This window comes from Grammomys surdaster, unplaced genomic scaffold (assembly GCF_004785775.1).
Source record: "Grammomys surdaster isolate TR1022 unplaced genomic scaffold, NIH_TR_1.0 189, whole genome shotgun sequence".
Classification (NCBI taxonomy): domain Eukaryota; kingdom Metazoa; phylum Chordata; class Mammalia; order Rodentia; family Muridae; genus Grammomys; species Grammomys surdaster.
The window spans coordinates 10,283,455-10,297,009 of NW_021604634.1; the positions used below are offsets into that span (position 1 = coordinate 10,283,455).

A 13,555-nucleotide genomic window follows, 5' to 3' on the forward strand; every position below is an offset into this window, starting at 1 on the left:
ACAAAAATTAGCTTATAATCCCCTTCAGGTATATGCAAATGTATATAAAAACACATCCCCCTAAATGAGCTAAACACTACCTTGGAAATAGCATTCTCTACTCAAATATACTATCTGTGGATTGTGTCAGGTGTGTATTTCTCCAGCTTACATGTTGACAAGCTTCAAGCCAAATTTCCCCAAGGATTCACAGGAAACTGTCTCATGGGAGGCAGGAGAAGAAAGACATTCATTTCATCCCTTTGTCTGAGTATTTGTACAGACAGGTAGGTTGCCTGCTGAACACTGGCAGATGTTTAAGCCTTTGCCAACTCAGAAAGTTCTGTTATTCTTGGATGCTTGTTCCAGGAAACATCTGGAAAACCCAAGTATCACAGGGCTGGGTAACTGTGACACACTCCTATAGTCTGTCCATTCCCTCTTTCACTCTGACATGCAGACATAGGCAGACTGTCTGATCCAGACACATTATTGTATATACCTTTCAAATACCTGGCATCTGTCTGGTTACTTCCCTTGACTGATCTGGAAACAGTTGGACTTCTGCCAACTTCCTTATCCATGCTTCCTGTGTACTGGGTTGAAGAAGTGTATATGGAAGTAGGTCTAGGATGTGGTCAAGAAAGGAAGAAGAAAGAATAGCTATTAAATGCCCCAATGGGATAGATTTTTCAATTTTTTTTCTAAAATATATAGACTATATATCATGAAAAAGAGGAGTATACAAGCCTCATTCTTTTTGGCTTAGCAACAGAGATCCCTAGTTGGAAACATGTGATGTCAAAACCAAAAAGAAGCTGTTAGGGGCATAACCAGGAAGGTATTTCCAAATCAACTCCATAGATAGCAGAGACCTTAAGTGTCCCCAGTGCTAAATTTGCAACAAAAGAGGTACTAATTTCACTGTTATCATCTGGGAAGAGTTAGTATCTGGGACATTCAGCAGGATGGGAAGGAGGTGAGGTGAGGTGGGGAAGTTCTGGGTTCAGGGGTCTGTGGCATTGCTGATGCTCTTGTCTGTGGGGAGCATTCTTGATATCAGCAGTAGCCACCCTTCTGCCAGATGCAGGCAAAGTGATTGGACTGATAGTGACAGTACCCAAAATTGGAGAGCATATCGGTTCAGAGACACTCATTCTTGGAGGTCACAAAGCAAGGCAAGTAGTAGCAGGACTTGATCTTGCAACTGCAACCCAAGTGGTAGCAGTAATTGAACCCCTTGCACTGGGACAGTGTGAGGTAGTCCCACATCACCACAAAGTTGCACAGACCTGTGTACTTTGCCTTCGTATAAGCATCCTGTCAGCATGGTATTTGTTGACTTCTAACGTAAGGCTTCAAAGACTTTCTGTGTGAATATATTGCACCTGAGACATCTTACTAAAGCTTTGGTACATCTTCATCTGCTTAATAGTGTAGACTAGCGTGCCAAAGGGCCCCTCCTTCACCAGCTTCTTTCTCGCCACTTTGGCCCAGATCACGATGTCGGAGTTGCAGAAAGCATCCAGGGGATGGCTGCGCAAGCATAACATACTTTCACTCCCCAGTGCCCAAGGCTCCAGTAGCCCAGGAGCACATCAAGCCCAAGCCAGCGTAGCTGTTGTGGTCCACTGCGAGGAATGCTGCTCTTTTCTTCAAAGTTGTCTAGCCCTGTCACAGATGCTACAGTCCAAGCTTACTCACTGGGTTTGACCGTGCATGGTGAGCAACATTGAGCTCCAGGAAAGTGGCTTCCAAGTAGCCTGGCAGCAATCAACGAAGTGGCCAAGGGTTGCTGGAACACAAATCCAGAGAACCAACGAGTGGCCTATGGGAGGACGATCAGAAAGAGAGAAGCTTGAGAAGAAGCTTCTTGGCACTGGTGGCTGCCCGCTGCCCACTCTGAGTTATAGTCATATCAAGAAGTCACATTGTGCTATATATGTGAATGGTGGGGATTTGGACTTAGGTATTTATGCATATGCAAGAATACCCTTAACTCCTAAGCTGACTCCTCAGTCTCATATGATGCATTTTTGATGTTATTATACTACTATATTTCTAAACTTTTTTGAGAACTTCATACATGTATTCAATGTATTTTGATCATCTCCACTCTATTTCTCTCTAACTGTTCCACAATCACTCATTATACCACTTTTCAACTTCATAACTTTTTTAGCTTTTTCATAACCCACTGTGTCAAATTAGTGCTACCCATGTGTGCATGTATGTGAAGCCACCCACTGGTTTCTGTCTTGAGTTTGCACACAGAAAGGATAATGGAAGTCTGCATCATTTCATTAATTCTTTTTTGTATCATGATCTTCTTCCAAAGTAAGAAAGAGCTCCTGGAACATTTATACGAAGGAAGACAGGAACAGAAGCTCCATGGGGCTAGTAAAATAGAGTTTAAGTGTACTTGAAGTAATCTTTGCTTTCCTGTTGAGGTGTGTGTGTGTGTGTGTGTGTGTGTGTGTGTGTGTATGGTTTACAGGCACGGAAGGTCCATTATACATGTATAGCAATGAGGGGATAACTTTTGGTGTCAGTCCTCTTTGACTTCTACATTGCTTGAAACAGGGTCATTTTTTTTTCACACACTAACTAACTGGTCTGAAAAGTTTCAAGGATTCCCCTGTCTCTACCTCCTGGGAATGTGGACACTCCTGATACTTGTCTGGCTCTTATGTGGGTCCTGGAGATTCTAACATAGGTCTTCATGCTTGTATGACAAACAATTTTACCAATAGAACCTGCTCCCTGGCCCCAGCTTTAAATTCCAAGCAAGGCACTGGGTAGGTACCTCAAATACATTATTAGATGTGGGTATGAGTAGCTGTGTTCACTTTAGGCTTTCTCTATGAATCTTTGTCAAGAGAGGATAAGAGACCAATGAACTTTTCAACTCTGACTTAAGAACTTGTCTTGAAAGTAAATATTTCACATGTAGAATCATAACACTTTCATCTGTCCCCCACCATGAAGAAAAAGCAAAGGGGGCTAGTCAAAGTCTCCTACAAATGGGAAGTGGCACCTTTCAAAGACTCATCTCTGTTCCTTGTATCTCCTTTTGTGAGTATAACAGACAGAATCTGTAAGAGTAATTTCTGTATTTATGCTGTTCTTCTTAAGAGTATCTGCTGGAGAGGATATACCACAATAATATCAGAGAATTAATAAAAGAGGCAACTCAGAGAGAACAAATACACTATCAAAGACTATGCTGGAGACACATATTTTTCTTTGTCCTACCAACCCAGATTCAACTCACATTTGCCCAAAGATTTCTAATCTAGACTTAAAAGGAATGACAGACTAGAAGTAGCTACCAAACATTAAGTACACAGAACAATATGCTAAGCATATTTTGAAAATGATCACTTTTAGCATACACTTTGACATGGCTGTACAGATAGCAAGCTTTGTACTTAAGGAATTCCCTTGGTTCTTTCCTTTCATGAACTTTTTTATTCATTTTTTTAAGAAACATCCAATTTAATATTTATTTATTTATTTCCTCTAATATACATGGGCATATTTTTTAAATGAACTACTTACTTTCTGACAAATTTATATTTCTTTTTTTTTGTATTTTTCAAAATACTTTCCTTATCTATTTGTATGCCATTTTAAATACATGAAAGTATTAAGGTAAATTCTAGGCTGAGGAACTAGCAATACAATGGATGCAAACAGTCAAGGAACAAGCAAGACAATAAACAAATTCTCATGATCACTCCTAAGGGCTTATCAGGATGTTCAAAATATCTGAACCTACTTCCCTGTCCTAGCCCAAATTCATTTTCATGCCTGAAGCCTACTTCTTTGTTTGAGCCTAAGAATTAGATTCCTGTCTGAAACTACTTCTTTGTTCGAGCCTAATAACAGATTCCCGCCTGAAGCCGTTTTCCTTTTACTTGGCCAATGGCAGATTCCTGCAAAGCAGCCCCAAATGTTCTTCACATTCCCCCCACTCCTTTTATTTCACAAACAAGACTGATCCTGTCTTTGGTCATTCTGACAAGAATGCCTTCCTTACCTGTCATGGGATATGCATTATCAAAAGTAATGGACTTTGGTCTTAGGTTGGTAAGGCTCTCTGTATACTCTTACCTGTCCTTGGGTTGCCAACATGTTAACTCAATAACTCTGTCTGATGGTCTAGTTTCACTTTCAAGCCCTGTACTTTGGCCAACAACATGTTAATGTTGTTAAAGACAAGCTTTAGCATGATGGGAAGGAATAAAATTATTTTCAGGACAAAAAGGGCTAGCATGATCAAGCTATATATGTCATTCTTGAAGTTTGATCAAAGTAGAAATACTGACCCCACACCACAGATAATTTTATCAGCATTATATGCAGCATCAAATCTCAGCAGAGCAATGTTTTTAAATTCATATCTCCCTATTCAATTTTTAAAAATCCAGTAAGGTGTTAGAATTATGTCAAATACCCTGCAGGTGTCTTTAAACTGTTTCCTAATTAAAATGAATATCATTGTAAATTTTACAAGTAACAGAAATCCATTGGTATTTTGCATGACACTTGAGATGGCTCCTTACTCTTAAACTCTGAATCTCATTCTAATAATTTGAATAGGATAAAGAACATAAATCCATTGTTCAAAATGCCTACCTAAATTCTCTTGTATATTCAACACATTAGTAACTTTTTTTTTGCTAAAGAGTTAACAAAAATAGCTGTCTTAAATTCTGTATCAAAGCAATTGCAGAAGCAGTGGTGATAGCAATTAACGTAATTAAAGCTGTTATACCCCAATAATCAAGTCCACTGAACTCTTGCTTCTGTTTAAATCATATCTCACATCTTCTAGTACTTGCAAGCCTTCTTTCAAAATACCAAGGTCCTATAATACTCAGGGCAACAAAACAAAAGCTGGTTGATAGATCTCCATAACAAACATGCCAAGTTTCAACAAACTAACACAATTATAAAGTGTATAATCAATACAACTTACATTAAATAATGTAAAAAAAAAACAAAAGTAATTTTAACTTAACAATTAATAGAGCCATAACACATGCACTAACACTTGTTTGAAATCCAGATCCTGTCCCAACTTTATCGTTTGGTATTGTAACATCATAGTGAGCTACAGCTAACTTCCAAAATATGTCTCTGAAAATGTCCAGAACCAGATGTTCAAAGACAGGTGGGATGAGGACATGCTATCCATTGGTGGGTCAGACATCTGTGGGTCCTGGGCTTCCATAGAACCCAACATCTATGGTCTTAGATTAGAAGCTACGTGAATGACTCAGTGGAGCCTCAGGGCAGCTTCTTGGAAATCCTTCAGTGGTTGTAGCATGTATGCAAGGCTGTAGGAGACATTACTGTATGTCACATTGGACGATTTGTATCTAATAGGAAAAAAAAGTCTCATTATAGTTTTTATCTATTTACTGAATCTCTGAGATAAGCTATTTTTTTTAATAGGGGAGAGGGACTATTTCTGTGACACATGTCTCTATTTAGTTGCCAGCATGCTTTATTATTGCTGTCATCTGCTGTCATGGACAAGTGTTCATGTTGTGGGTGATTCTTAAGTTCATTAAAGAAAAGGAGGGAGGGATCTGGATCCTAGTGGAAACATGTTCTAGAAGCACAATAACAACTTTCATTCTCTTGCCTCTTGCTCTGCAGGTTGAAGAATTCATCCTCCCCATCCCAGCTGCCCACTGATGTCTACATCTACAGTGGTGTCTGTGTGTGTGTGTGTGTGTGTGTGTGTGTGTGTGTGTGTGTGATCAACATACGGTGTCATTTCTCAGGAGTCATCCACATTGTTTTTTGAGATATAATTTTTGGAAACTGAAGTTTCCAATTATGCTTGATCAGCAAGTTTCGGGTACCCACCTTTCTTTATCTCCTCTTGTCTGAGTTTAGAAGCACAGCTCATCAATTATGGCTGTTTTTCATGCTTCTTGGGATCTGAATTCAGATCATGATGCTTGCATATCAGCCACTTCACTAACTGCCAAATATCCCTAAGTCTGCTTCTTTCCCTTCTTTATACTACCCTGCCATAGATTCTGTATTGACAACATAACTTTACATTATCATTAGCCACAGTTAGTTGCTTGGACACATATAATCTTTTATTTCTAATATTAAGGAGTGAGGACAGATTGTCATTTAAGAAAACACCAGAATGTCCAAATATTGGATTGTTGAAATGAATGACTTTAGATAGTTAAGATGTTTGAGTAAATAAAATTGATTGCACAGGTCTTATCCCTTCATTCTGATCCCTTAGAACATATGCTTAAAACCCAACAAACCATCAAATTAACCAGGCAGATATGCTTAGTGGTTTATTTATGAAATCTCAGGGCTTTCATAGTGGAATGGAAAGCAGAATATCTGAAACCTTAGTGGCTAGCTATCAGGTGTATTTGTTGTAGCAGAAAAAAAAATAACAAAGTGCCTGTCTCAACATGATGGAGGGAAAAATCTGAGTCTCAAAGAATCTCCTCAGAGTTCCGTAGCTTACCATGAAGAATGTATCACTATATATATCCACACACGTATCATTCACACATATGAACACATTGTGAAATAATCATAAATAAATGGGTGTCTTGAGTTTAATTTAGTGGAATTTATTTACTTATACAAATCTTTCCTAGGTATGCTTTAGGTCTACAAAGACAAAGAAGACATGGGTACTCTTTAAGGGCACTTTAAGCTATATTTTTCAAAACCTACTATAATAAGTGTTTTTAAGTGCTTTAACCTCTCTTCTAGCTCACCATCCACCAAAGATAATGGAAAGGAAAAAGTTAATAGGGCAAAGGAAGATGTGGGCCTGTTAAGATATGTTTCTTTGGGGGCAAATCTGCTTTATGTTGTCAAAATATCAGCAGTTCAGTTTAAATGAATCAGCAGAGGTAGGTCAATCCACTCACAAACATGAGTAATGAGTCAGTAACGGCAATTCCATCCAGAAGAAATCACAAGGCTGTACCAATCAGCCATTGCTCATGAAAGCATCAAACAGCTACAGGAAGACCACTAGAAATACTTTGGTGCATTTCTCTCTATGAAGTCATGACAAATGATGATAAGGTTTCTGGTGGTTGTGGGGAATGGTTAAAGTGAATAACATCTGAAATGCAAAAAAAATCAATAAAAATTAATTACAAAAACAAACAAACAAACAAACAAACAAACAAAGAATGACAAGGGAAAGCAATGCCATATAGCATTGTCAGTGAAAACCAGTGTAATAAAAGCCCCATGAAGACCATCAAAGAGTGGTAAGAATTGGTATCACTCAGCATTGTCTAGTGTCTATTGAGTTATATTTATACTTTTTCTAAAGATCACATGTTCTCTTAAACTTCCACTCTAGCAAAATATCACATGCCTGTTTTTCCAGGCTGGTTCCAGAAAAATGACGCATTTGATCTCAGCAAAACATCCTCCCACATGTCTGCTTCAACCAAAACATCCTCTCATAAGACAGTCTCCTGAAAAAAAATCACATAACAACTAAGTTTCCAAAGAAACCAGAAATTTGTACTTCATCTCTCCATTTCTATTTAAAAAATAGTATTTGTCTGTAACATTGTGAGTCTGCAAACAAAAGAAACAATTATAAGAACAAAAAAACTATAACTTTGTATCACACCTAATCAAACAACTTACGTACAAGATAGTCAAACAAGTATGACAAACCAAACTTAAATTTCTATCAAGATAATATAAAATAATTAAGTAAAACAATTTTAAATTTCTGTCAGTATTTAATAATTAAGCAAAACAACCATACATTTCTATCAATATGCAATAATTAGGCAAAAAACTTTAAATTTCTCTCCACATACAAAAATTAACTAAAATAACCTGCCAGTTAGTATTCTGTCTAAACTCCATCTCCACAGTTACCTGGCAGCAGGCAGGTATGCTCCTCCCTACAGTTACCTGGCAACAGCCAGGTAGGCCTGGCCCAGTATAAAAGGGGCTGCTTGTCCCATCCTCTCTCACTTGATCTCTTGCCTCTAGCTTCTCTCTGTCCCCTTGCCCTTTCCCTTCCCCTTCTCTCCATGTGGTCATGGCCGGCCTCTACTCCTCTACTTCTCTTCTCTTCTCTTCTCTTCTCTTCTCTTCTCTTCTCTTCTCTTCTCTTCTCTTCTCTTCTCTTCTCTTCTCTTCTCTTCTCTCTTCCCTTTCCTTCCCTCCTCCCCCTCTCTCTCTCTCTCTCTCTCTCTCTCTCTCTCTCTCTCTCTCTCTCTCTCTCTCTCTCTCTCTCTCTCTCTCTCTGTCTCTCTACCTCTACTACCCTCCTGGCTTCCCTCCCCATGCCCTGAAAAAACTCTATTCTATGCTAAACCGGTATGTGCCTGGTCCCTCAGGGGGAAGAGATGCCTCCACGTGGGCCTGATGAGACATCCCCTTCCCCTATACCTCTCCACTTTATCTCTTTATGTTTTTATAAACACATCAGCCACCCTAGATGATAACAACCATAGCACATCAAATGACCAAAATCATCTACTTCAACTTAAAGAATCTGGACAAATATATATATTTGCACCATGATCAGTTAAGGCTAAGAATTCCTATTTAGGCCCCGAGGCAAAAGATATTTAGTTCAAAAAACATTAGCTGAAGCATTTATTACCCAGTTTCTGTGTAATCCAGTCTTAGTGTTATCTTTTGAGTCTATGTGTTGTCTGTCAAGTCTCAGAGTTATCTTTCTAGTCTATGTATTGTCTGTCACATTTCTGTATGTCTAGTTTATGTATTGTCTGCCAGGTATCTATGAGGTCAATCATTTAGGATAGCCCTTTTGAAGTGGATTTGCATATATATTTTGAAAAAAATCAGCATTCTGTGAGAGTGAATCACTGGACTATTTGCTTTGTGAAAACATTCATACCTCAGCTGTTAAGAGTTTTCCCTATTGAGATTTATCATAAGTTTTATTTTTAATCATTTTTTTCATTCCTTGTGGATACATAAGCATAACTATGTATTCATCTTTAAACTATTGGAAGTTTTCATTCTAATGTCAACTTATTCTTATAGTATACTGGTTGGATTTTTTCCTCAGGTTTTTTTTTTTTTTCAATAAGCTAATGTCTCTCAGCTGCTATTGTTCCTTTTTTTTTTTTTACCATCATTAAGAAAGTTTAACATTAGCAAAGCACTATTTAGTCTGCCCCAGTGTGTGTGGGGTAGAGGGCTTTGATTAGTTTCTGCTTTTGTTCAATAAGCATCTGTTTTAATGTATGATTGACTCTTTCTATAACTGCTTGTCCTTTGGGGCCAAATGGGAAACCAATAGCATACTTTATACTGTAATAAGCAAAAAATTGCATCATCTTATTGGGTATATATTTGAGAACATTGCAAGTTTAACTTGTGCACATATTCTCATAATTTCCATTATTTCCAATAAATGTGTAATTATATAATTATCATTTTAAGAACTTAAAGCAATTGCCCATTGAAACATCAAGGACATGTCAATAGTATGATGTATATACCTTTGTTTTCCCAATTCTGCAAAATATAAAACATACTTTGCCTGGAGCCAAACCCAGGAAATTACCTGCTGTTCTAAGAGAACCTCAGGAAATTACCTGCTGATCTAGAAAGCCTAGTCAGTACAAAGTTAAGAAAGGACATTCACAGGTTTCAGGTCCCAGGAACTTAAAGAACATATGGCACTTCCTGGGAGAAGGTTATGACAGTGGGATAGTCTTCAGCAATAAGGATATGACAATGGGATAGTCTTGGAAAATAAGTATACGACAGTGGGATGGTCTTAGACAATGATGATTCAATAGTGGGATAGCCCTAAGCAATGACCCTCGCCTAAACTTACCATTTTGCTATGTCTTTATAACCTGTCCCTGATACTTGGTTAACTCGCTATAAGCATGGCCACCATCATTAGCAGGCAAATGCCACTCTAAGATTGTGAAAGCTGAAGGTGCCTGTGTATCTCTATGCACATCCTCTAGAGGTTCACTTGGCAGAACCCATTGAGTTTTTTCTGCCTCCTATTCTTCCTGGCCCCTTGTTTCAAGGAGAAGCTCTGGACCCCTAGTAGTGAAAATGAGTGGATCAGGGTGGGGTCGCTATTTACCTTCCAGCCTAGTTTTCATCCACCCTACTATCTTTGCATGCTAAATTCTCCTTTTCAGACATCAACCTTAAAACCTGTTGTTCTCCTCCCACTGGCTATTTTTGTTATACAAGCACTTCTGCCTCTGTCCACTAACACTGTAAGTATGTAGCCTACTCCTCAATATTTACTAACAGAAGAGAATTGTCATCTGACTCTGAACTTTTTCAAAATTGTATACATGAAAACTATAAAGCAAAACCAAAATACCATCTCTGCCATCAAGAAAGGAGACCACCCTGTGGCAGCAGCTATTCTTTTGCAAACCCCCTTAAACAATATTACTAACCCATCAATACCTGTCTTTTCCTCTAGTACATTAGAAGCATAGTATATTTTTCAAAACCTACTTTACTACATGTACTTACATGATTTCTAGCCCTTCTAGCCCACCCCACCATCCACCAGAGGTAGTAAGAAGGAAAGGGTAATAGGACAAGGAAGGATGTGGACCTGTTTAAAAATATTTCTTTGGGGTATATCCAATCTGTGTTATCAGGATATCAGCTGTTCAGTTCAAATGAATCAGCAGAGGTAGCTTGGTCCACTAACAAACGCCAGTTATAAATCAGCAATGGCAGTTCTATTTAGAAGAAACTGTGAAGCTGGTCCATAGAAGCAGCAAGAAACCATCAAAACACAACCAGAAGTACTTTGTTGCATTTCTCTCTATGAAGGTATGACAAATGATATGAGCAAAGATTGGCAAGGGTAAGCAGTGCCACACAGCATTTATCAGCTAAGACTTATCTAAGCAAAGCCCACTGAAGACTAGCAAAGAGAGGTGAGTCAAACCAATACCACACATTTTTATGAGCGAAGACCAGTGTCAGTAGGACCCAATAAATCTAATAAACACCAGTAAAGTGTGGCAAAGCAAATCAACACCACATAGCATCATCCATGAAGTCCAGTTTTATTGAAGTCCAATGAAGACCAACAAAGAATGGCAAGAAGATCCAGTACCAGACTGTGTCATCTACTGTGTGTTGGGTTGTATTTATATCTTTTCCAAAATTCATGTTCTCCAAGCATCAACTCTAGTAAAACATCGCATAATGACAGAGTCCCAAAGAAACCAGAAATTTCCACTTTGGAGTTGTTTTGGTCATGTTCCTTGCCTGAGATGATAATTGCAAGTGGAGTGAGTTGTATAGTATGTAGTAGCTCATATAGGAAACAAGTGCTTCTTTTAATGTTTGAGACCAAGAGGGATTAGAGTGATGAGTGTACATGATATTTAGTTCTGATTGTCCACCTGATAAGATTTAAATTCGTCATTGAAAAACACTTCTGAGTTTGATTGTTAGAAAGTTTCTAGATTAGGTTAATTAAGATGTTAAAAGCTACAAACTGTAGATAAAACCATTCCATAGGATGATGTTCTAAACTGAATCAAAAAGAGGAATGTAGCAAACATCTTTTTGTTTCCTCATTATGGATGAAATGCATCAATATCCCTTTGGCTTCTGAAAACATGCAATTCCTACCATGAAGTCCAGTACCCTTGAACTACAAAACAAAAAAATTCCTTTTTTTCTTATGTTGCTATTATGAAATATTTTACTGAAGTGGGCACAGGATTAGATTTTCATTTAGGAAATGAGCCAAGATGGTCTCATCCTGAAAATCAAAGAAAGGAAGGCCATATTTCAGTCTATGAGAAGACCTATTGTGGCAAAAAAAAAAAAAAATTCATTGACTGTCATCCAAGAACCCAACAAAGGCTCTTTAGGTGAAATGATAGGTGTAATATTTGGATCCCAGGGCCTAAAAAGGGACAGAAGGTGAAAGGATTATACTCTTTCTTGTCTGAAAGGACCTGGAGAAGTTTCAGGAGTGGCTAGGTAGACTTAGCTGGAAGTGAGAAGTGGTTTAAAGCTAAAGATGGGTCATGAACATCACAAGAAAAAGAAAAATGATTGTTTAGGTGAGACCTAATAAATATTTTTTTGTGTGAGACCCAAAGAAAAGATGGAGAGAGAGAGAGCTGTGCTAGGTCTTATCTCATAACAGATTGAAGGAAGATGAGATGGATAAATTCCACTATTGAATGTTGTGTGAGTTTGGTTGTGAAAATTTCTTGTCTCATAGTATATTTTTTCTCTCTGATGTAGAAGGCAAAATAATGTTATGAGTGAGAAGTATGTTCATAGTGGAGAGAGAAGGAAGAGAAAAGTAATTGCAGAAACAACTACAACAAAATGGGAGCATTTGATTTATTGGGAGAAGTGTGGGCTGCCTTGTACATGTGTAACCAAGCCCGCTCAGTCAGTCAACAGATTCTCCAGTGCAGGAGTGAGGATTAAAAGAAAAGAGATGATTAGACAAAACTGTAGCATGACCCCAGCCAATTCTGAGGCTCAAGGCAGGTTTGTTTAATTCTATTTTTATTTTAAGCCCTTTTAATTACATGCAAGTATTTAGATAGGTTCTAGGTTGAGAAACCAACAATATAATAGAAACAAACAGTCAAGAAACAAACAAGGCAATATATAAAGAGTCCCGTGATCACCCAGTGATCACTCTCATGATCAATGTTTCTAAGGGCTCATCAGGATGACAAAGTATCTGAGCCTACTTCCCTGTCCTAGCCCACAGTCATATTCAAGCCTGAGGCCTACTTCTTTGTTTTAGCCTAAGACTTGGATTCTAGACTGAAATTACTTCCCTGTTTTAGCTTAAAAATAGACTCCTACCTGAACTTACTTCCTTGTCATGGCCCAAAGTCAGATTCCTGCCTAAAATCCATTTCCTTGTCCTTGGTCAATGTCAGATTTCTGCCAAGCAGCCCCAAAAGCTCTCCACACATGTATGTCAGAATATACAGTGGTACCATGTGTCTGAGTTATCTTTTTGCTTTTGAACAAAGGAAGAGAAATGTCACATGTCTGAGTTTTCCTAGCCTTGGCTTTTATCTGGATGGTGTAAAGAGAGAAAAAAAAAAAAAGATGGTCACAGAGCCTAAGATATAAATAAAGACATTGTTACAAATACTGGAAGGAATCTGGCATTGGCCAAGGACAAGGAAATGGACTGCAGGCAGAAATCTGACATTAGAATAGAACAAAGAAGTAATTTCAGGCAGGAATCTAAATCATAGGCTAGAACAAAGATGTAGGCTTCAAGCATAAACATGACTTTGATCTAGGACAGGGAAGTTGGTTTAGATATTTTGGTCATCCTGATAAGCTCTTAGAAATAGTGATCATGGGAGTGATCACAGAACCCTGTTTATTGTCCTGCTTGTTTCTTGACTATTTGTGTTTATTGTCTTGCTTGTTCCATGACTATTTGCATCTATTGTATTGCTAGTTCCTCAACCTAGAACTAACCTTAATACATGCGTGTAATTTAAAGGTATAAAAGCAAAGAATGGAGGAGGAGGCATGGAACAGGGGGTAATGGGGG

General features: G+C 38.2%; 1 pseudogene; it reads right to left on the reverse strand.

The window, feature by feature from the left end:
• Window positions 1-985: 985 nt before the first annotated feature.
• Window positions 986-13,555, reverse strand: part of LOC114622548 — a 58,958-nt pseudogene continuing 46,388 nt past the window's right edge.